Source organism: Pogona vitticeps, chromosome 12 (assembly GCF_051106095.1).
Source record: "Pogona vitticeps strain Pit_001003342236 chromosome 12, PviZW2.1, whole genome shotgun sequence".
Classification (NCBI taxonomy): Eukaryota; Metazoa; Chordata; class Lepidosauria; order Squamata; family Agamidae; genus Pogona; species Pogona vitticeps.
Window position 1 is genome coordinate 18,106,814 of NC_135794.1, and position 23,433 is coordinate 18,130,246.

Sequence of the window (23,433 nt, forward strand, 5' to 3'; positions counted from 1 at the left end):
ACACATTAAGCTGAGCAAAATTAGGGGTGGAAATGAAGCAGTGAGGGAGGGAAGAAGGGAGGACACAATTGTAAATTTATTGTTCTGGGAAACAAAAAAAATCTTGCTGGTAGAAGGTTAACTCTTAGTTGGAAGTCTCAGCATGGCGAACCTTTAATAAGAACTAGATATTTTTCAATTTTCAATTTTTAATACATCCCGACAAGGGTTATCTTGTATCTATGATGGACTTTCTTGCAGAGTGAGGGAGTACAGACATGGTAAGTGGCTGATATTGGTGTACTATTGTTGTTTAGTCGTTTAGTCGTGTCCGACTCTTCATGACCCCATGGACCAGAGCACGCCAGGCCCTCCTATCTTCTACTGCCTCCCGGAGTTGTGTCAAATTCATGTTGGTCGCTTCGCAGACACTGTCCAGCCATCTCATCCTCGGTCGTCCCCTTCTCCTCTTGCCCTCACACTTTCCCAACAGCAGGGGCTTTTCCAGGGAATCTTCTCATAAGATGGCCAAAGTATTGGAGCCTCAGTTTCAGGATCTGTCCTTCCAGTGAGCACTCAGGGTTGATTTCCTTCCTTGGTTTACTACCTGGAGACAATAACTCAAAATGGGGAGAGTTAGCTGGCATTTGGGGGGTGAGTGTAGTTTCTGCACATCCTCAACATTGGGAGGGCTATATGTGGCCTACTTTTGTTTGAGAAGGACTGCTTTGCTGGTCCATATCTGGGTCAGTTTTTCCGTGAAAGTAGGTTTTGGATTTTTTGCTCCTACAGGTTGAACGATAGTAATTACAGACAATTTTGTTTATTACAATTAGTGTCATCATGCTTAAGGAAACAAATCTTTGCAAAACAGCTTACAAATACCATCAAAATGCATTTTCAGAACACACACAGAGAGGGAAAGAGGAAGCATATATGACTTGAGCTTTGAATAAAGGATCGGGATACTCTCCACAGAATAGTGGGTGAGAGATGACCACACAGGCAAAAGGCATATCCATTTTGGAAACTGTAGAGTTGGAATGGACCCTATAGATCATCGAATCCAGATCCTATCAAGGAGCCACAGTGGGGAATCAAACTCCCAACCTCTGGCTCTGCAATCAGATACCTGAACAATGGAACTACCCAGCAATTTCAGGAAGGCTTGAGTTCTATGCTATCCCATTGGTCTTTCTCCTCCCTCCAAAACCCTACCCCAATTCTCTACAAAAAGTTACAGATAGTGCAGGACTGGTCTTGTTCTAGGATTTTTCCTGATATAGTTATTCCCTATATGAAAAAACTTGCTCAGATTCATTTGCATGAGTGCAATGATGTTGCCATCAGGGGCATACTGATACTAATCAAAGACTTCCTTTTTTATTTCATGGTGTGAGAGTCACAAACACCCCATTTTAAAAAAATCAGTTTAATTAGCAGCAAACTACCACTGACAATAATACACAGCTAGACTTGTGCAGCAGGGTACTGACCACATTCACCTACTTACAGACTAGTCAGTGAGTTGCGTAAACGTGGCCTTCCAGATGCTTTTTGGCCCATGCCTCATGGCATCCTAAGTAGCCAATGGTGCAGAATTAGAGAAACTAGAGGGAGAGAATTGTCCTTTCTTTTTCAAGGCATCAGAAGGACCAAATCCCATTTCCCAGATATTTTGCCTCCAGAGAGTAATGCACGAGTCCCTTTCAGAGGTCAGGTGGAATTCCATCCCAAAGAATCTTCAACTATGTTGAAGAGATTTCTCCCCACTCCTCTGTGTTTTTCTTATTTAACCTGCTGTTAGATTGTTTGGCTACCCTAATAGCTTCAGCAAAGCCACTTCCATTGCGAGCAATACTTTTTCCTCATCTCCTTCTTCCTTTATCAACCTGCAGGTGTATAAACTACAGCTGCTAAGTCCTAGCTCTTGGCTGTCTTCCTGCGCTAGGTAGCGAAAGCAACGATGCCTGAGATGTGGTATTATTATTTTATGACATCAGGGGAAAAAAGGTATGACATTTTCTCAAGGGCAGCCCTATTCCCCTGCCCTCCTCCATCTTGGCAGCCATCACTAATTGACTGTGAAAGTGGAGAACTCAATGGTTTAAGATGATCTTCCCTCTGAACTCCAGAATGGGTTGTGGATGGAAATCATCTGAAGCAAAACAACAGCCCAATTGCATGGTCAAGGAATAGTGCACCTGCCCAGGCAAACTAGTAAACAGCCCGCAAAAGCCAAGTGGCTGCCCTGCATGCCTATAAGTATTATAGCCTTTTGGCAGCTGGAAGATGTAATCCTGGGGGAAATGTTAGGCTCCGGTTCTAAATATATAAGAGTGAGGCAGACTTAGGGAAGCAAAGGGGAAAGGGCTAGAAGGCACCCAATGGGAACAGATCTGTTGGAGGTAGGGGGCAATGGTTTGTGCCATGTTGCTTTTTATAAAACTCTCACCAAACTTGGAGATTTCTCAAAATCGAGAAGGCAAAGAAATTGAGGTATGCATTTTTTTTAATTGTCTGCTTTAAAACCTCAATGTCAAAAACACCTAGATGGATAGCTCCATCTGCCTACCTATCCAAGGTCAGTTCTCAAAGCTGAATTTGAGGTCCCAGCTCAAGGCAACACCCACATTTTAGAGAACCTAAGAAGGGCGAATGTCTTCTGCTTCCATGAAGGGGATTTCTCGGAAGACAAACCCTTAGCCTTAATTTGGCCTGTTGACCTCATTCAAAATAGGAGGGTAAAGAAGGCCTGGTCTGGAACTGATACCCTTTTTGGATGACAACTTCCAGAATTCCTATGCTCGTATTGGAAATATGATTCCAAAAAGTCATTTTTGGGCCTAACAACATGATAGACGAACAAGCACAGCCATACCGACAGAGAAACTCAGCCAGAAAGGAAGGTTCCCCTTTCTGAGATGTGGAGTTCTTTTTTTTGTTTTGTTTTTTTATCACGATGACCTTTTCGGAGAAAAGATGAAGCCCGCCTCAGGTGGAAAAGGAATAGACACATTTCATGTACGGTTAGCCTTGGTGACCCCCTGAACTCGTTTTTTTAATTCGCCGAACCGACTTCCAAGTACCATTTCTCCTCGCCATGAATATGAGGCTGTCTGATGGCATAATGGAGCCTAGAGATGATGGCAATTTTAAACAACAACAACAAATTGAAATCCGCTTCTATTTCATAGATAGCTCCTTGCTCCTGACGACCAATATTAACCATCTTACAACTGTGTTGACGATGAGGGTGATTAAAATTCTGCTAGCCAGTGAAACACATTTTCACAGGGTACGCCTGGCAATAAGCCACATGTTTAAAGAGCTAAGTTTTTAAATCCATCTCTCTCTCTCTCTCTGTGTGTGTGTGTGTGTGTGTGTGTGTGCACGCATTTGTGTGTGTATGTATAGGTGCACCATTATCATCTCATCACTTCCCCAGCTATCTCTAACACAAGAGTCAAGGGGTTCCGGAGCACACACAAACACAAAAAGAGAGATTTCCAAAAGAGCAGGAGATTGGGCCAGGGTCAAACGAAAGGGTAATTATTGTTAAATGTCAGGTTAACTCGGAAGGCCTTAGCTCATCCAACTGAGAACAGATTAGACCCACATGGAGACATTTTCCACACGTTTCTGTCTGGCCAATCAGAAGCAGTCGGGATTAGCCAAATACCTTCTCTCATCTGCTTGCTCATAGAAAGGTCAGCCTCAGCTCATTTCTTCTCTTTTAAGATGTGTTTTCTTTTTCCTTTCCCATGTTTTCCCCATTTGTAGCAGCCACATGCCAGAAAACAGGGCTGGTTTATCTGCAAATTAAATATTCTAACACTTGAGGGGGAAACATATATATATGTGTGTGTGTTTTCCCCTTAAATATATATATGAGACACACTTCAAATATATATATGTCAAATTTCATTCAGTTCCAAGAGTATTTTAATCTTTCTGTTTAAGAATGAAGACCTTACATATAAATACCCATTACAGTGGTGCCTAGCTAGACGATGATAATCCGTTCCACTGAAATCACTGTTTAGCGAAATCATTGTCTAGCGAAAAGCATTTCCCCATTGGAATGCATTGAAACCTAAACAATGCGTTCCAATGGGGAAGAATCGTCGTTGTCTAGCGAAGATCGGCCATAGGAAAGCCGCTTTGCGAACTGCCAATCAGCTGTTTAAATCGCTGTCTTGTGAAGCTTAGGTCCCGAAAACACCTGTTTTGTGAGCACAGAGGGAGCTGTCAAAATCGTCGTCTAGCAAAAATCGGTTTGCGAAGCAGGGACCAAACATTGTCCAGCGAAATTCCCCCATAAAAACCACTGTTTTGTGAATCACTATAGCGATTGCAAAAAGTCAATGTCTAGCGAAAAAACTGTCATGTGGGGTAACTGTCTAGCAAGGCACCACTGTATTCTCCTTTAGTGAAAATTAACCCAACTCTCACTGAGTTAGATAGAGATATACTAATTTAATACTGCACAAGATGTTTGCCATGTTATTTATGCATCAGGCGATGGCTGCTTGGTTTTCTCTCCCTTTACTATTTTGTGAACCTTCCAGAATAAGATAAACATCCATAACGTGATTTTTGTTCTTTCTCTGTAGATGTGTATACAATCAGACATGCGGCGCGTGCGCGCATGCACGCACACACACACACACACATGCACGCACTCAAACTTAAAACAATAGAAAAAAAGTTTTAACAGGAAAAAGAAGGAAAAGGAGAAGAAACCCTTAAGTCAGCCCTGGAGTGCTATAAAAACTAATCGGTTTTTATATACAGCTCTTTTTCTGAGACAGCTTAAATAAGTACACACATAAAACCCAGCGATAAAATGAACAGGAGTGAAAGAAAAATCACACTGGAAACACATCCGCCAAGATCACTCTTCAAAACCCCTAAACGTTTCTCTGAGTTCTGAATTATGACTACTAAAAAGAGAACTCCACTCCCTTCTTGAGGGGTTTTATTTTAGATCGTAGTAAAACAGAAAACAAAACAAAACAAAAAAAAACTGCGTAGTTTCATGGGCAGTGTGGGAGAGAGCGGGGTAAAAGGAGGTTCCCAAGACTTTCCACTTTTCCCCTTCTGCCTTAATTCTCTTTATGCTGCTGTTTCTATTATGACCTCCACTCACCTGAAATATTCTCTGATTCTCCTTCTTGTTATTGTTTAGTTGTTAAGTCGTGTCCGACTCTTTGTGACCCCATGGACCAGAGCACGCCAGGCCCTCCTGTCTTCCACTGCCTCCTGGAGTTGGGCCAAATTCATGTTGGTCGCTTCGATGACCCTGTCCAGCCATCTCGTCCTCTGTCGTCCCCTTCTCCTCTTGCCTTCTCACTTTCCCAACATCAGGGTCTTTCTTAGTCTCAAATTAAGTGGCAGGCTGGAAACCAGACCCCTTTGAGTGTGCCACAAATAGAAGGGAGAATCTTCTCCCAGTGCCTTCCTCACACCTCCCTAAACAAGCTTCGTACCACATTTTTAAGCAGAATTTATTCACAGTGAAATTTGGGGTATTTTCAATCTCCTCTGCAAATTTCGGTACGACAAATGTTGTGATTAGGATTCGAGGAAATGCAGCTCTCGCACTTCCAGGTCGCAACAGAAGTAACTAGAGGTGCATATATTTGTAGCTTTTTTTGGGGGGGGGGAGTTCATCTACTATGGGCCCTGCTGCACTGGGGATGCTGGGATTTTTAGTCCAAACACAAATATGTGCGAGCTAGAAGAAATGGCCGTTCTGTACATCATGTATGTGTCTCTGCCCCATGGCTCATCAGAAATAGCATTAAACCATTTTTGTTCCAATACATTGTACCAGCTGGGACTAAAAAATACCCCAAAGGGCAAATGGTAATAGATTTGTTGATGGCACAACAGGAGCAGGTAATGCCCCCCCCCACCAGGCACAAACTGAAAACTGAACTGCAAACTGGTTCATTCTTCTGGTTGGTTCGTGGTGGTTCATGACAAACCATGAGCCATCACACACTACAGTTTTTCTCAGGTTCATGTCCATCTCTACTGAGACACCTATTGTTTAAAAGCCTGAGTAAAAATTAGGTCTCTGCCTGACATCGGAAGAGCAAGAGGGGCCAACCTGGCTTCTCAAAGCTATAGGCAATGATTGAGAAGAACCTCTCTCGTGTACCCTCCAAATGAGCTCGGGGAGGTAATGGAATTGAGAGAAGGGCCTCCTCAACAGAGCTCAAAACACCAAGAAAGCTCATATGGCCTTGATATGATCCTTCATTTAGTGTAGACCATGGAGAATGGCCATAGTGATGTCATCTTATTTATGGAACCCCTCCCAAGAGAAGTCCATCAGAAGTGCACAATCATGACCCTGGGAAGCCTGCATGTAGAGTCCATATGTATGGAGGAACATCTCTTCAAACATGTTCATGGAGAAAGCAATGGTGGAGCTAACCCATCATGCCAATGATGTTGGATGGGTAATAATTGAATAGGACACATGTTTGGAGTTGATTTTTTTTCCCAGAGGCTCCAATGAAGCTAAATTGCATCTCTTAGGGATTCTTGTCATTTTTGTTTTCCCTTCTGATTTCCAAGCAATGGCTTATTGGTTTTGATCTTTTCTGTTTTGCTCTTATTTTGAATATTTGCTGTTAGAAGAGGAAATATAAATTTCAAGGTGAAGGGAGTGAGTGTGTTAACATATTTAAAAGTTAAAGGAGTTCACCTGAAGGATAAAAGTGAAGTTCTGATCTCTCTCTCTCTCTCTCTCAATCTTAATCTCTCCCTCTCTTTCTTTTAATGTTTCCTTGAATAGATAGGAAAATATGGCTATGAGGAGGACATGTAGGTTAGATAAAATACCTCTGAAGTTGAAGGGAGGAGAGTCTATGAGGTTATGACAACAAGGCTCCAAAGGGGACAGCTAAAGTAAGTTTTGTTTTCCAAACCTCCCAAGTTGTAAAGTTGTTGAACTAAAAGTAACACTAATTTATTTCCAAGGCAATTTAATAAATGAAGGTATTTCAGCAACATGACCTTCCACTCCATAATAAAAATGATAGCTTCAATGGATTCATGTCATGAGGGGAAATAAATCTTCTCAGCAATGTTTTCCTAAGAAAGTAAACTATAAACGTCCTGTTAGAAAGTTGAAAAGTTTGGAAAGTTACTTTTTAAAGCTATATCATTTTGTAACTCATTGAAAAGCCCACCGAAAGCAGTTACTGGTGATTATTGTTATATAACTTGTTATAGTCCTTTTTTGCAATTTCACTTCATAAAAAAAATTAAAAAGGACAAGGAACTGAAATTTGAAACCTTCAAAACCTATTTATTTAAAATATTTATATCCCACCTTTCTCCTCAAAAGGACCCAAACCTATGAAAACCGTCTTTTAAATTAGAAAGATGCAGTTTTTAAAAAGCCCAGTCCTGCTCATTTTACAACTTTGGAAATGTTTATTTGGCTATGCCTGTGATGCCAAAACAGGTAATCAATTACAGTCACTTGTAACTTGTTACTGCCACGTTTTGCTGCTTTGAAAGTGTGTAGCACATGTTATTGTGACCACTTCTGGCATGGAAATATGGAGCTTCTGAATAGACATGTAACATTTTAATATCATCATGCTTACTCACTGTTTCAGAATTGGTGGACAGACCAGGCCATCTTTTCCAACTTATTCAGTGATGCAGCTGATGTTCAATATTCACTGAAATTATTTTTAACTGTACAAATTAGTCCCGTTGTGTTCTGTGATTGATCTGGTGGTTTCTCCAGTCTGGTGCCAGAAGAGAAATGGAATAAAAATCCCCATCTCTAATTCTAGCACTTTGAATGTTATTCCATTATGTAGCATACTGTTCCCTGTGATAATGAGATCATCATCATCTTAGAAATGCAGAGCTGGGAGGGACTCCGTAGATCATAGAGACCAAACCCTTTTCAAGAAGGCACAGGGAGGAATTGAACTCCCAACCTTTGGCTCTACAGTCAGATACCTAAACTACTGAGCTATGCAGCAGTTCTACGTGATCTGGCCATCCATATTTGTGAAAACCTTCCTTCCCCTTGCAGTTATTCGGCCAAATCTATTTCTGTACACCTTCCCATGTACAAGTGGCAAAAGTCTCAACTGATTCAAGATTCTTCTCTACAGCACATGCCGTTCTTTAGTTTCCATTTGTTTTCATGCTAACATTGAGCAAAACATTGTGGAAATCATTGTAAACCATTTAGTTTTTTCTTTCTTTCTTTAAAAAATGTTCCTACCTTTCACTGAGGATCACATACTTAGCCATCATGTCAGAACATGGACGCTTATATTTTAAAAGCAACATGTTATAGTGCTCATTACTCCTCAGCAGTCGGATTATATCTGTTGTTATTTTTGCTCTGATGGCCAAATAGTTTGTTGCACTGCATATTATTGATGTGTTGCATTGACTTTTTCTGGAAGACTGCGAATACTCGCTGATGCATTCTAGTGGCCAGTTCTGATACTGCACTTTTTAGAGACCTAGTAATGGCAAAGCCAGATCCTTCCCTCACCATTTAGTACAGATAAGAAAATGACATTAAAGCCTGAGAAAAATGCTATGAAGATGCTCTCCCCATCCACACACAGATGCCTGTAAAATACTTTAAAATTTGACTTTTGGGAACAACTAGGTCTTTGCAGTTATCTCTAAAAATCAATTCGTCAATAAGAATTATATTACTTGTTGCCTGAAAAGCTACCAAGTTAATAGTTGTGATAAGTTTTTTAAACAAGTTCTGCATCACCCAACATTGCTCTGGACATCTCCCCCGTCTACATTTTTCTTAAGAAGAGGAAACAATTCTTTTAGCTACTGTTTATAAGAAACTTTGGTCATCATCTCCCTCAAGAAGAGGCAGCAGGCAACTGCCATGCCTTTAACCAAAGCCTGTGCCATAAACCTTGTAATTTTCTACTGTCATGCACAGGCAATTTCAACACATTTAAATTAGAAAGGACTGTGCTAATTTTGCTTCATAGCCAGGGTAATTGTTGTAAGACATAATTATCTCTCTCAGCCTTTCGAGATGGGAAGAGTGAAATAGGGGTTGGAGTGTGGGTAGGGATGGGGGGGAGAGGAAGGAAGGGAGGAGCTGATGAAGGAAGGAAGGAAGGAGATGGAAGATGGAAGGAAGGAAGGAGCTGATGAAGGAAGGAAGGAAGGAGATGGAAGGAAGGAAGGAAGGAAGGAAGGAAGGAAGGAAGGAAGATGGAAGATGGAAGTAAGTAAGTAAGTAAGTAAGTAAGTAAGTAAGGAAGGAAGGAAGGAAGGAAGGAAGGAAGGAAGGAAGGAAGGAAGGAAGGAAGGAAGGAAGGAGATGGAAGGAAGGAAGGAAGGAAGGAAGGAAGGAAGGAAGGAAGGAAGGAAGGAAGGAAGGAAGGAAGGAAGGAAGGAAGGAAGGAAAAATTGTTCTCTTACCCACCCCTCCACTGCCCCAAACTCTTCTAGGCAGATCCTGATGAAGAGTCCTGAAAGATTCAATGGTTCTTCTGTTTGCTATGCTCTACTGGTCTGATAAAGATATTAACCACTCTGTTTTTCAAATTTTCACAAAGACCACATCGCTGTGTTTCTTTTCCATCATGATGCCCAGAATCAATGTTAGAGTAATACTATTAATTAAGTCTACTAAATATAATAATGACATTTTCTGTGCAAGCATTTGAGACATACAGATATCTTCTTCATGTGTGTTGTCTGCACACACATTGAGATGTTGTGTAATGAGGAAGCATAGACATACAAATGGTGCTCCTCTGGTGTGAGGTTCCATCATGCATGGTCCTTAGGATTGTTTGATCAGGAAAAGCTGCACAAAGCAATACAATCTGAACGCTACTTTTGGAAATGCAAACATCTCAATCAATTTCCAATGGCAATGTAACTCATGTTCCAAAGTGTCTGAAGAATGGGTGCCTTAATTCTAGAAATGTAAGATATGCTGATTTCACAACACATACCTCTGCAAAATGGAAGAGAGCCTGCATGGCACAGAGACCCTTGGACTTCTGTGTGACAGCCACTGGCAAGCTGAAAATAAAATAAAATAGGATTGTGATCTATTCTTGAAAGCCAGCTCCAAAAAGTCTGTGTTATTGTTCATTTATACTGGGAAGAAAATCTACAACAACAAAACATATGTGGGAGATGGTATAGAAAAGTCAAGACTCCAATGATTTATGTCAGTGACCACCCATGGATGCTGGCCATTGTATCATATTAATAGGCATATATACTGTATTCTATGTCAGGACTCTTTGGTGTCCAGATAAGAGTTGAAAGAGATGTAGAAGTTATTTGACCACATGGTCCCTCCTTCCAGGGCCTGACCTGATTTGCTTTGGAGATAAGAAGAGAAACAGCATGTCAGGAATTCTTGCCTTATGAACTTCCAGGTCTCATTTCCACTTCTACCTCTCCAGGAGTAAGCTGCTCTGGATCCCATCATCTTTAGAAGCAGAAGAGTAGAGTTCTCTGTTTCTAGGTAGAGATGAACAAGATCTGTATATTTCTTATCAATGGCAGTTTTGAGTTCTAAAGCTGTGCTATCTCATGTTCTCTGATTTGTTTGAAGAGTCATATTTACATTGCATAGATTTCCAACTAAACAGTATGATTTGTGCATAAATTTATGAGAATCAAACTAAAGGCGTGGTTAGAGTAGTTGCACTGAATCTTGGAAGATAAAAGACCCACAAGCCACGAAACTTACTAGGTGAGCTTGGACCAATCATTCTCTTCCAGCTTAGCCTACCTTACAGAGTTGATGTAAAAATAAAGTAGGCCGTAGAGAGCAATGTATGCTAACCTTGACCTCACCAGATAAAAAGTGGGATGTAAATGTTATACACAAGAAATGACAACAAAAAGCATATAGAACTGTATTGCAATAATTGAAGGAGCATGAAAAATGAAAGAAAATATTCCAAACCATGGATTCGTTGACTTAATAATTACGTTCGGTCAAGTTGATGTTAATTTAGAGCAAAACGTTTCACATTTTTTATATATATAAAGTACTCAGAAGAGGCTTAGGTTTTCTGGGGCTGTGCAGGTTAAAAAAAATAGCAGATTTCTTTCTATTTGGGGTGCAAAGAAGTTGAGATGTTAAACAATTCACATGTGGAGGAGGAAATGAGCACTCCTCCCCACTTAAGTCCATAGTATGGACATGACTTTTACATGACAACTAATCTGTAAGTAAATCTGACCTAGGAGAGCATGCAAGATTTTGTATCTACAGGCATTGTTGTTCTTTTCTGCTCTGATCGAATAGTTTGCCAGCGGTGGGTCCCAAGAATGATGATTAACCAATAGGAAAGGAAAGCTTGTAAAGAATTCCTGGTTTTCTTTGACAGAAAAGGGCCCCTTTCGAGAATGTTCTGTAGGGCAGAAAGATCAGGAGGTCAGGTCCTACATCTCTTTGTAAGAAAACAACAACAACAACAACAACAACCATTCTCCCTTCTCAAAACATGAGTCAATCAATACACACCAACACCTTTTGTTGTTTAGTCATTAAGTCGTGTCCAACTACTTTTCGTGACCCCATGGACCAGAGCACATCAGTCTCTCCTGTCTTCCACTGCCTCCCGGAGTTGGGTCAAAGTCATGTTGGTTGCTTCGATGACACTGTCCAACCATCTCATCCTCTCTCGTCCCCTTCTCCTCCTGCCTTCACACTTTCCCAACATCAGGGTCTTTTCCAGGGAGTCTTCTCTTCTCATGAGATGGCCAAAGTACTGGAGCCTCAGCTTCAGGATCTGTCCTTCCAGTGAGCACTCAGTGCTCACTGGAATTCAAAATCATCAATTCTTTGGGCGTCAGCCTTCTTTATAGTCCAGCTCCAACACCTAACTGATCTCTTTTTTGACACACTGTTTGATTCTGAGGATTAAATCATTCGGGGAAAAGAGATAGCAGGCAGACAAAGATTTATTGGGTGTTACACAAGCAATGAAAGTGTGCATTGATAACTTTGAAATCCAGAAGGGGTATGAATTTCTATCTCACACATGTGCACAGGATAGAATAAGATCGTGTTACTTGGAGAATGGATGCTGAGGACTTGCTCAATGCCAACAATTTACGTAAAAAATGTATTTAAAATATGTTTAACCCTCCTTTCTCCTTAAAAGGGGCCCAAGGTGGCTTACAACAATCAAAAGACAGTGTTTAATTTAGTAACAATGGAAATATAATGCCAAAAGGATCAATGACTACAAAAAATAAAAATAAAATAACCCATAAGCAACACCAAAATAAATTCAAGTCAGTTAGGCACAACAATCCATTTTAAATACCCTACTCAGAGACCATTCACTCCGGGAAAGCTTTCCTGGAGAGAAAGGTCTTTGTCTGCTTGTGGAAGGACAGCAAAGGTGAGGCCATCCTGGCTTCCTGTGGAAGAGAGTTCCAAAGTCTGGGAGCAGCAACAGAGAAGGCCCTCTCCTGTGTCCCCACCAAACACACCTGTGAAGATAGTGGGGCTGAGAGGAAGGCCTCGCTTGATGGTGGGAATGGTGCAAATCAGAATATTTTGAAGATGGACAGTGTAGTTTCATTTATCCATGGTGCAATGTAGTGGACAGAGTATTGGACTAGACTAAGAAGACATGGGTTCAGGCCCCCACCTAGCCCTGAAATTTACTGGGTGGCCTTAAGGTCATCACATTTTCTCATCCTAACTAATCTCATAGGATTATTGTGAAGATGATCGTGGACATGATTTGATCCCTATATACTGACATGAAATCATTGGACCAAAGACAGGATCTAAATGTAATGAAAACATAACAAACATGAAAAAAATAATAACCAATAGTACAGTAACGGCCAAAATTCTGTTGCCTGGTTATGCCTGAGGGAAGTAAATGGTGTAATTCACAGTGGCTTCTCCCTAATCTATCCGATTGTTGTATATCGAAAAATCCAGTTAATTTCCACTGAAAGGTTGCAGTGACGTAAGACTTCTTCAAGTACAATTGTGCAGTGGTCAATAAATAAGAAAATGAATCAAGCTTAAATGAAAGGATAAAAAAACCATATCACTCCCATGTGATATAAGGTGTGGGTACGCACATGGTGTGTACATTGTTTGCAGGAATTGGGAGGGTACACTTATTCTACAGCAGCCATAAAACAGCAAACAGACTCCTGACTTCTATCTAAGAGACAAGCCTAGCAAAACTCATCATGCCAAAAAACTGCTGGACTTAATGTCCAAGAGCAACTTTCCTAGCATCATTCCTCTGGTATGATTTTTTAGTGGTCTATAAAGGTATCTTGTATTTTTGTACAGTGGTGCCTCGCAAGACGATTGCCTCGTGGGACGATTAATCTGCAAGACTATTGGTTTTTGCGATCGCTGTTGTGCTTCGCACGACGATGTTTTCTATGGACAATTTTTGCAAGACGACAATTTTCCCCCATTGGAACGCATTAAATAGATTCCAATGCATTCCAATGGGGAACCGCATTTCGCAAGACAATGTTTTGACAAGACAGCGTTTTTCGAGGAACGAATGAACATCGCTTTGCGAGCCACCACTGTATTTGCATCACTTGCATGTGTATCCAGTCATAAGTTTATCCCTTACATTTTTGCACTGACCGCTAAATCTTCATGGGAGAACTGACCCATAATGTCAGAATGGCAAGCTTAGTTTGAACTTCTACCTCTGAAGCTTCTATATTTCCCAGAAGACTGATCCTTGCATTCAAAAAATCCCATTGTATCACACCTTCATACTGGGTTTCATAAACTATATGAGTTGTTCATGAGGTACTGGAATTTGCAGGGTGATCTCCTCCACAGACCATACAGACAGTAGCTTTTCTGTTTCTTAATGGCTGACAAAGTAGACGTGTCCCATGAAAGCTTCCATTAAAATATAATGGTCAGTCTTTAATGTGCAACACATTTTTGTCCTTTTGTTTGTTTTGTATGCTTGCACAGACTAACCGCTACCTCTTGCAAAAGTAACTTCACTGGATTAGAAGCATCTCAACTGTTCTTTCTCTCCCTTTTTTTCTGAGTGTTAGAGGAAGCAAAATGTTCCTGCATTTTCACAACATGCAACTGTCCTGTGTTTTATTGTTTGTTGTGTGTTTTGCGTATGGCATCCATAAGGTAATCTTCTTTTCTGATCGGAAAGAAAACGATTAAATGCCCTCTTAACTTGCCACTCCATACCCTTCCTTTAGTAATTGGCCATTAGATATTAGGAGCTTCGGAGTCATTTAGATAGACTTTGTTATTGTTTGTTTCTGTGGAAGGAAGCAGTGCCCCCCATAAATACCAGTAAGAATTTCCTGACACTGTCCACCAGTAATAAAGTAATAAATGAAGCCAGTACAACATCCTCCCACTCTTTCTTCCTGTTCCTCTCCTTCTCTTATTTGATTAATGTCTTGGACATAGTAAAGAGATTTTTTAAAGTATAATTGACTATTCCTGCATTTGTCTTGTTTCCAGGACCATGCGGCCTTATCCTGATTTTTCCTGACCATTTCATTTATCCCAGAAGAAATCTTTGAGGGCTTCCTTCTTGAAAAGTCTGGCTTTTGATCCTCCTGTATTCAACCTTGATGGCAGTACTGAGCTTATTTGCTCATTTATTTATTTTTCACTCCACTTTTCTCCTCAGAAAGGACCCAAGGCAGCTCATGTCACTAAAAGACAATATTTAAAAGCTAAAAACAATAGGTACCTGTTTTTAGATTTAGAAAGAATTAGACAAATGTTATATTAAAAGCGGTAAATAAAAGCAATACTAAAAATACATTTATAAGCAACATGCTATTGACACTCTATTTAAAACCCCTCTCAGACAGCCAGTCACTGAGAGAAAGCTTGCCTAAAGAGAATGGCCTTTGCCTGCTTGTGGAAGGACAGCAAAGATGGAGCTAGGGAGGCCTCCAGTGGGAGGGAGTTCCAAAGTCTGGGAGCAGCAACAGAGAAGGCCCTCTCCTGTGTCCCCATCAGACGCACCTGTGAGGGTCGGGAGATGGAGAGAAAGGCCTCCCCTGATGATCCTGTCATCTGGGCAGGCTCATAAAGGGAGACGTGGTCCTTGAGATATCTTGAACCCCAGCCATTTAAGGCTTTGTAGTTTGAAACCAGCAGCTCCTTTTCTTCAGTATTTACATGGCAGGTGAGTATAATGTAATTCTCTCTGTATTGGGAATTAGCATTACCTGTTGCAGCTTGCCAACCTAGATGGCTGGATTATGTTCATTTAATTTCAGAGAAGACGGTATGTGCATGTTTATTTATAGACTGGGAGAAAGAACATGAAATCAAGGAGGAGGAGAAGGTGGAGGAGAAACAATTTAGGGTGCTGAGCCCTAAATTGCAGCATCAGGCACTTCTTTTCTGGGATGAGCATCATTTGATTTTCTGCTACTGTCTTATGCAATAGTATCTGTGGTACCCTTGGGGAACATGTGACTCTCTTAGGATAGCTAACAAATGGGTCGGGGACTGGCACCCTAAATGGATGGACTGATCATGATAAATCCTGGATTTGGAGTCCTACAGATATCCTCTCTCGGTGTGCACAGAATGATCTGTGAATTTCCTTTCCATGGGGTTACCCATTCGTACTTCATGGGATATGGCACAGAAGAAGGTAAAAACCTGCCTTGTATTGAATCACACACCTAGTCCAGAATTGCCAGCTCTGACTGGCAGCAGATCTGCAGGGCTTCAAGAGGATTTTTGCCTATCTGAATTTCACTGCAATTCCCTGATGGTCTATGGCCCAACTACTTTATGTTGCCCTTTTACTCAAATCAGATGAGATTTCAGAAAGAGAGCACCATAGCCTTGTTGCACAAAGGGTATGGTCCCCCGGCAATACAGTGGATCTAATATAGACAGGAGCTGATTGGATAGCTCAGTGGTTTAGGTATCTGACCGCTGATCTAAAAGTTGGGAGTTCAATTCCTCACTGTGTCTCCTGGGAGTAGAGCCAGCCCGTGTGGCCTTGGGCAAGCTGCACAGTCCCAAGATGCACCCCAAGAAGAAGGGAATGGAAAACCACACACACACACACACACACACACACACAGAGAGAGAAAGAGAGAGAGAGAGAGAGAGAGAGAGAGAGAGAGGAATAAAATATTTTCTTCAACTCCTTGTCCTCATTTTAAGCTCACTCGCTCTCTACACATTCAGCATGTAATTCTCGATGCAAGCTCTTAATCAGTGCTTACCAGCAAAATGCTTGAACTGCGCCGAGACTGTTCTCTCTCTCTCTCTCTCTCTCTCTCCAGTTATCAACTGTTTACTCAAAAGTTACTTTGGCGGCATAAGAGACCATCAAGAAGACCACCTATGGATTGCCTTCCCTGCCTCGAGATGCTTATGATCCATCAAGCATGGGAAGGAAAATCACATGAGAGTAATAGCCTGCCCTTTGGCCCAGCAGGGAGAAACTTCACCGCAGGCAGAAACCAGATAATGTCTCTCTCTCTCCCCCCCTCCACCTTGCCAAGGGAAGCTTCTCCCGGGTTCAGGGGAAGCATCTGAATAAATTCTCCTCTGCCGTTTAAGCTATTGGAAGTGCACTCCTCTGCTCCCGGGCTCCCTGCTTGGATTTAACCTCCAAGGGGTTAACTTCATAAAAACTCAGGGCTCTTTATTCCAGCCAGTGATTTCCCATCATACTTTAGGGCCAGCCAACCATCCCTTCATTGATGGCACCTTTTGGCTTCACAATACAGCCAATTTGTTAGAATTCTTCACAGGTCAGGGGCTGCTTGAGGCTGGGGAGGCCTCGGCAATGGCCACTGGAAAATGAAGTTGTATTCCGTTGGCAGATTATACGTCAGCCACACTTTATGGGCTCCGAGTTCCTCTCTTCACTCGCTCTTTCTCTTTCTCCTCCTTTATTCTCGCTCTTTTTTTTTCTTTCTCCTCATTCTCCTTAACAAAAAAAAGAAGGGAAAAAAAAAAACACAAAATGGGAGAAGCATGTATGTGAGCTATTGTCACATATCCAGTTAATGTAGGTTAATAGATTGGTTCCACTGACATGGATCATAATGAACAGTAAATTGTTTTATCTCTTAAGTCTTATTTGGTCAGCCAGGAAAACATATGAGGTAATATGGCTTGGGCTAAATGGACCGTATAATAGATCTCTCTCTAAAGAAAAAGGACAGGGGTGACAGCGTCTCCTATGATTAATGAAAATAATAATGGTCCTGAAATTGAAATTTTTCTAATTTTTTTCCTTCCCCCCCCCCACGCTCTCTTGGCTGCCGCCAAAAACTTCAGTCGGTTGATGATTTGTTGACTGCAACCGCCTCTGACGCTCTCCGTGGCTTTCTATTATGAGTTTAGGCAGTGTTTGCAGGGTGAGAAGGAGGAGGAGGGGGGTTATATAGATTTCTGAGTGCCAGAAGCAACCTCAGGGAGGATACAGATACAGTTAGGTTTCGTTAAAGACCTTGAGTGATAAAATACTGCACAGAGAAGGGGATGGGGCTTCCCCATAGTGCCTGCACTGAGACAAGCATCTGATTTTCTGTAACGTTGAAACCCCTCATATATGCTATGGGAAAATGTTGAGGTGGGCATATTCATTCTTACGCTGTCAGCAGAGTGCCAAACGGTGCTCACTGAATTACGTACAGCTGCAAAGAAAAGAAAACTGGTCCTACCATAAGGAACAGAGAGAAAGTGTGGAGGCTGGCAACCCAGTTTTATGGGGTACACATTCAGATGTGTTCTCTGAATTCGCCCCAGGTTTTAGTCAGAACTTTACAGCAGGTCCTCAGAGGCCCAGAATCTATTGGGGCTAAAGAGTTCAGGACCATGGAGAGCTCCTGTAAGCTTTCAAAATGAACCCTGGATTCACTCCCCTTCTCCATATTCAGTCACCAGCTTCCACTGATGATGCATCTCTCTCAGACAGCATTATTGCAGAGTAAGCATAGGGCATTAAAAGTTATTGCTATGTGTGTAGGCCCAGCAGAGATTTCAGAATCACTTTTTGTTTTTCAGCTGCCCTTCCAGTTAATTTCAGTATACAGAATGTGGAGAGGCAGAACACAAAAGGAAAACAGTAACCAGTAAGGATTTTTTAATACAGATCTCAGTGGTGAATACTAATTAAGAATTTGATCATTATGTTTAGAACCAATTCCAGCTTTCAAGTATTGTTCGAGGACATATCAACATATAATTCAATTATTTGGAAAGAAAGAAAGAAAGAAAGAAAGAAAGAAAGAACATCCTGTAGGTTATAAGTAGGGGATACTTTGCTTGTGCACTTGTGATTGAAAAAGCAAGGCAATGCCCCATGCACATGCTTGCAGAAGGAAAAAGGATGCCAAGCATTATATAGCAAAAGGAAGCCTGAATGCTGACAGCACCATTACCAACAGTCAGGATTGTCTACAGGATACTCTCTTCTGCTGTCTGATACATCTGTGTCAAATTGGTGCTGATCTAAGGTCCAGTTTCAAAGGTATATTTTTTTTGTTTGGTGCACCCTTATTTTTTGAGTTGCCTTATGGAATGCTCGATTGGGCTGTTACACAATGTCTATTGCTGCACTCTCATGCAGCAATAATACAGTGATATGGGCCCTCTTTCAGAATGGCTCTTCTTGGGTATAGCCTCTGTCTTCAAACAAAAAGACTTTTCTTTAGACCTAATAGGGGGAAGCTATGCTCTCCAAACTGCTCTCCAAACTGCCAACCCTCTCTTCCCAGATTGAACCATTCATCATATCAGATAAACCAGTGGTTCTCAAACTGGGGTCCCCAGATGTTCTTGGATTGCAATTCCCAGAAGCCTTCACCACTAGCTGTGCTGGCCAGGATTTCTGGAGGTTACAGTCCAAGAACATTTGGAGACCTAAGTTTCAGAACCACTGAGATAAACCAATCCAGGTCAGAATGTTGTTCATGGTCATAACTCCAACATGGCGCCCCTTGTCCTCATTTGGACAGAATCATTTGGGGGGTACGGGGTGATGAAAGCATGTAAAAGTTTGGGAATCACAAATCTGGCACTTGGAATGGGGTATTCAAAAGAGGTATGTCTGCTGCCCAGCAGAGTGGAAAGCAGGCGATCCTTTGACTCACTATCTAATCTCCTTATCTCTCTGTTGAGGAGACTTTGGAGTTTTACAATGGATGTCAACAAACAATCAGGTGAGATGTTGGAGTCCTGATGGATTAGGATCCCCACTCTTGTCATTTGCCTATCTAAGCAGCTGGGTCAATCCTGGGAGCAGGAAATGGCCTCAGCAATAAAAGGAAGAGGGTCAAGCAAGCGGAAAAGAAAATAACACCAGTCCATTCTGAACTTCAAGGATCTGGGAAAGCCCAAACTGGAGGCTCAGCTTCATAAATATCCCTAATCTCTGGTTTTAAAAGCCAGAATTGTTTATGATTCATGACATTTGATGACATTTAACAGCATGCAACCCATTACAGCGCCTTAAGTCATTACACGTCAGGGCCCCGCAAATGTCACTGGGTGACAAGACAACAAGCCAGGTTATTGGTGGGGCAGGGTTCAGTTTGAATTAATGCCAGCTTTTGACAGATGTAGGGTTTCATTGCAAATGGACCCCAAATTCTGTCTCTTTGGCTTACCTCTCCAGCCAAATCAACCTGCTCTCTGCCTCTCCTTCTTCCTCCCTCCCTCCCTCCCTCACACACACACTTGCTGTGTCAGTCTCCATATCCGATCTTCTCTGAAGATGATGATGACTTTAATCCTTTCTCATTCAACTCACACTAAAACCTAACTAATACTGTAGGGGCTTGTTTTCTAGATACAGTGATAATAATCACTTGCTATCAAGTCCATTTTGAATTACAGTGACTCTTTCCATGATTTTCTTGGTAGAGAATATACTGAACCGGCTTACCATTCCCTTCTTCCAGGGTTGCTGTAGGACGGTGCAGCGTGCCCAAGGCTGCACAAGCTTGCTCTTCTCCCAAGAGATACGGTGGGTAACTGACTCCCCAACCTCTGTTTCCACTGCAAGACACCTAAACTACTTCAGTTTTGCTTTGTTTTATTTTAATTTAACTTTGCCAATGAGATGGGATAGTTTGCATTCTACTTGATGAAGTCCTCTGTGAAATTCACGAGCCTTCCAACTTTTCCATCAGCCACAATTTGCAAGGTATGAAATACTTTTCCAGAAACAAATATATTAAGAATAATTATAGAACGATTTCCATCCAGCTTGGAACCTTTGTTTCTAGGATTCTCTGCCTTAAACAGAACAAAATAAAAATCCTGGCAAACAGCAAATTATTGACAGTTCATGTGATAATCTTTTTTGGGACATGGTTTTGAGAGTGAGGCTAGGCTAGAATCCAGAACTGTGACCTTTAGAATTGAACAATATGTCCCCTTAGCCAAAGTAGAACTTGGACAACTGTTTCTTCAGTGTCTTGTGGAACGCGTTCATTATCAAAATGCAGAGCTGTGGCTTTAGTGGTCATTTCCTGGAACAAGGAGTTTAGAAAAGCTTGAGTAGCACAGAATACTGCTGTGTTGCCCAGACAAGAGGAAAAGATTGACTTTATTTATTTGGCGAGATAGCATAGCGCAGTAAATTACACTAGAGTAGGCCCATTGAATCAGTGGGGTTTTGGTGAGTCATCTTCTCAGTAAGAGCTATTGATTCAAATGGGTCTACTCTAGTTGTGACCTGTATTAGCATAAAGGTAAAGGTTCCCCTTGAAAATTTGTTGTCATGTCTGACTCTAGGCAGTGGTGCTCATCTCTGTTTCTGACCCATAAGAGCTAGCGTTTTGTCCGAAGACAATCTTCCGTGGTCATGTGGCCAGTGCAACTAGACATGGAACGCCATTACCTTCCCACCGAGGTGGTCCCTAATTATCTACTCACATTTTTACATGTTTTTGAACGGCTAAGATGACAGGAGCTGGGACAAGCGATGGGAGTGTGGATTTGATCTTACGACGGCTGGTCTTCTGACCTTGCAGCACAGAGGCTTCTGCGGTTAAACCCGCAACACCACCACGTCCCTTGTATTGGCATACTAAGTCACAAATAGAATAGGCCTACATGAATCAATGGAAATGCCAGAGGAGTTGACTTGCCAAATCCCTGCCAATTCAATGGACCTAATTTTGTGTAACTTACTATAATAAGCAACTGGGTTTTTCAGCCATCATCTTGCTGCCATCTTTCAGCATCAGCCACCTGAGGCATCTGCCTTGCTTTGCCCAAGTTCACAACAGACCTAACTTCTAACCAAACCTCATTTCTAACCACCTCAGCCTGAACTAGACTGAACTGCAACTGCTTAATCATGCCAAGGCTGATCAAAAAGTGTAATTGGAGAAGAACCAAATTAGCCCTGGACAGTAATGGATCTGGACAGCTCATGGATCTGAATCTGACCTGCCGACCATATTGTAACATTCCTGCTAGCAGGTCTGTCCATTTGGGGTAAGAGGGACACTCTATAATATTTTAGTGTACCCAGACAGACGGATGCCATACATTGTGCTGACACACCCTATGGACACAAATTGAGCTCACAAGCCAGTATGAAGCTTTCTCCCTGCTGGGGAAAAAAAAAAAAACACCTATGGGCATCCTTGCTGTCTGGGTGTTTGTTTAACTCACAATCTCCCTTGACACAGGAGGAAAAATGAGTTTTCTTCGACTTCTGGTGGAGTTTGTTTGGCTTGGTGGATGGCAGTGCTGGCTGTGTTGTAATCCGTTTGCTCTCCGTCAAAACTGCTCCCATTTATCAGTGATCATAAATGGTAAGCTGTGAGAGGAATTTATAGACAATTCACACCATTTTCTTTTCATTTTCCTCCCCTCACAGAAGTCAACACGGAGCTGACCTTCTTAGTGATGTTGGCACATCTTCAACCGGTCTTATGAAGGTCTCAGTCTGTTAGGCCTTTTCAGCGAGTCCGCCCTTGAAATGCCAGATGGAAAATGTTGCCTTAGAAGGATGTGAACAGAGAGAGGCAAAGACTAAAAACACAATACAGCATTTAATCTTTGTGACATCAACTCTTGTCCATTCATGAAAAAGAGGCATTCCTTGATAATTAGTTTATTTGTCTTGGCAAGAAGGTGGTTGCAGTTCCCAAGTTCATACAGATATGGCAAATTGAAGATATCACACTCATGTTAAACTTACATTTGCTTGAACAGCAATTAGCTGGACATTATTTATCTTATCCAAATTTCTCCATGGATTTTGAAATTTTGAAGTACTACCTGATTAATTTATTAGCACACTGCTAGTCTTCCTTCCCCCTTTTTTTAAATTTCTGAACTTTGCAAAGATTTTTGGGCAGACACATTTTTGTTTGCATCTTTTTCTTGGACCAGTCCACCTCAGTGTCTATGTGTGTTGATTAAATCACAACCAAAAATAAAATCTGAATGTGATCTCAAAGTCACAGCATGTTTCCTTTGGGTGAATCCATCAGCTCCTCCACCAAAGAGCAGTGCAAATTGTGGAAAACTAAAGTCCTGGAAGAGAGGAGGTATGCTGAATTCTAATTAGAGCTTACATAGTAGTTCATAGTTTAAAGTTGATTATTCAGCTTGATTACTCAACAATCAACTCCAAATGTCCATCTAGCACTCTGTCTCCACAGCTGACCAGCCAAATGCTTTCAGAAAGCACACAAACAAGTCATGAAGATGCTGGAGGTATTCAAGAAAAAATTGGACAGCCATCTGTCAGATCTGCTTTGATTTGAATCCCTGCATTGAGCAGGAGTTTGGACTCGATGACCTTATAGGCCCTTTCCAACTCCATGATTTTATGATTCTAAGACAATGGGCTTTCTGGGTTTGCCTGGTGACATTCTCTCTCTCTTTCTTTCTCTCTTTTGCTCCCCCTCAATTCATCGGCCATACTGGGATAAATAAATGTTAATACAGTGGTGCCTCGCAAGACGAATGCCTCGTGGGATGAAAAACCTGCAAGACGAATGGTTTTTGCAATCGCTGTGGTGCCTCGCAAGACGGCTTCTTCTATGGCCGTGCTTCACAAGACGAATGTTTTTCGCAAGACCAATGCCTCACAAGACGAATGAATTATTTTCATCTTGTGAGGTTCCCATAGGAATGCATTGCAATGCATTCCTATGGGAAACCGCTTTTTGCAAGACGAAAATTTCACAAGACAACGCTACTCGCGGAACGAATTACTTTTGTCTTGCGAGGCACTACTGTACACCTTTTATGTATCATTCACCCATGAATTGACAGATCTTAAATGTATATATTTCAGACAATTAGTTAAACAATGTGTAAGTCAACCACCCATAATAGTCTTGGTGAACTTTTGGAAACGTTTGGGTACCCCGTTAGGGAACATTCTATGTTCCTCCATTTGATGTGGAAGAAAGCTTTCCATAGGCCTTCTGTGT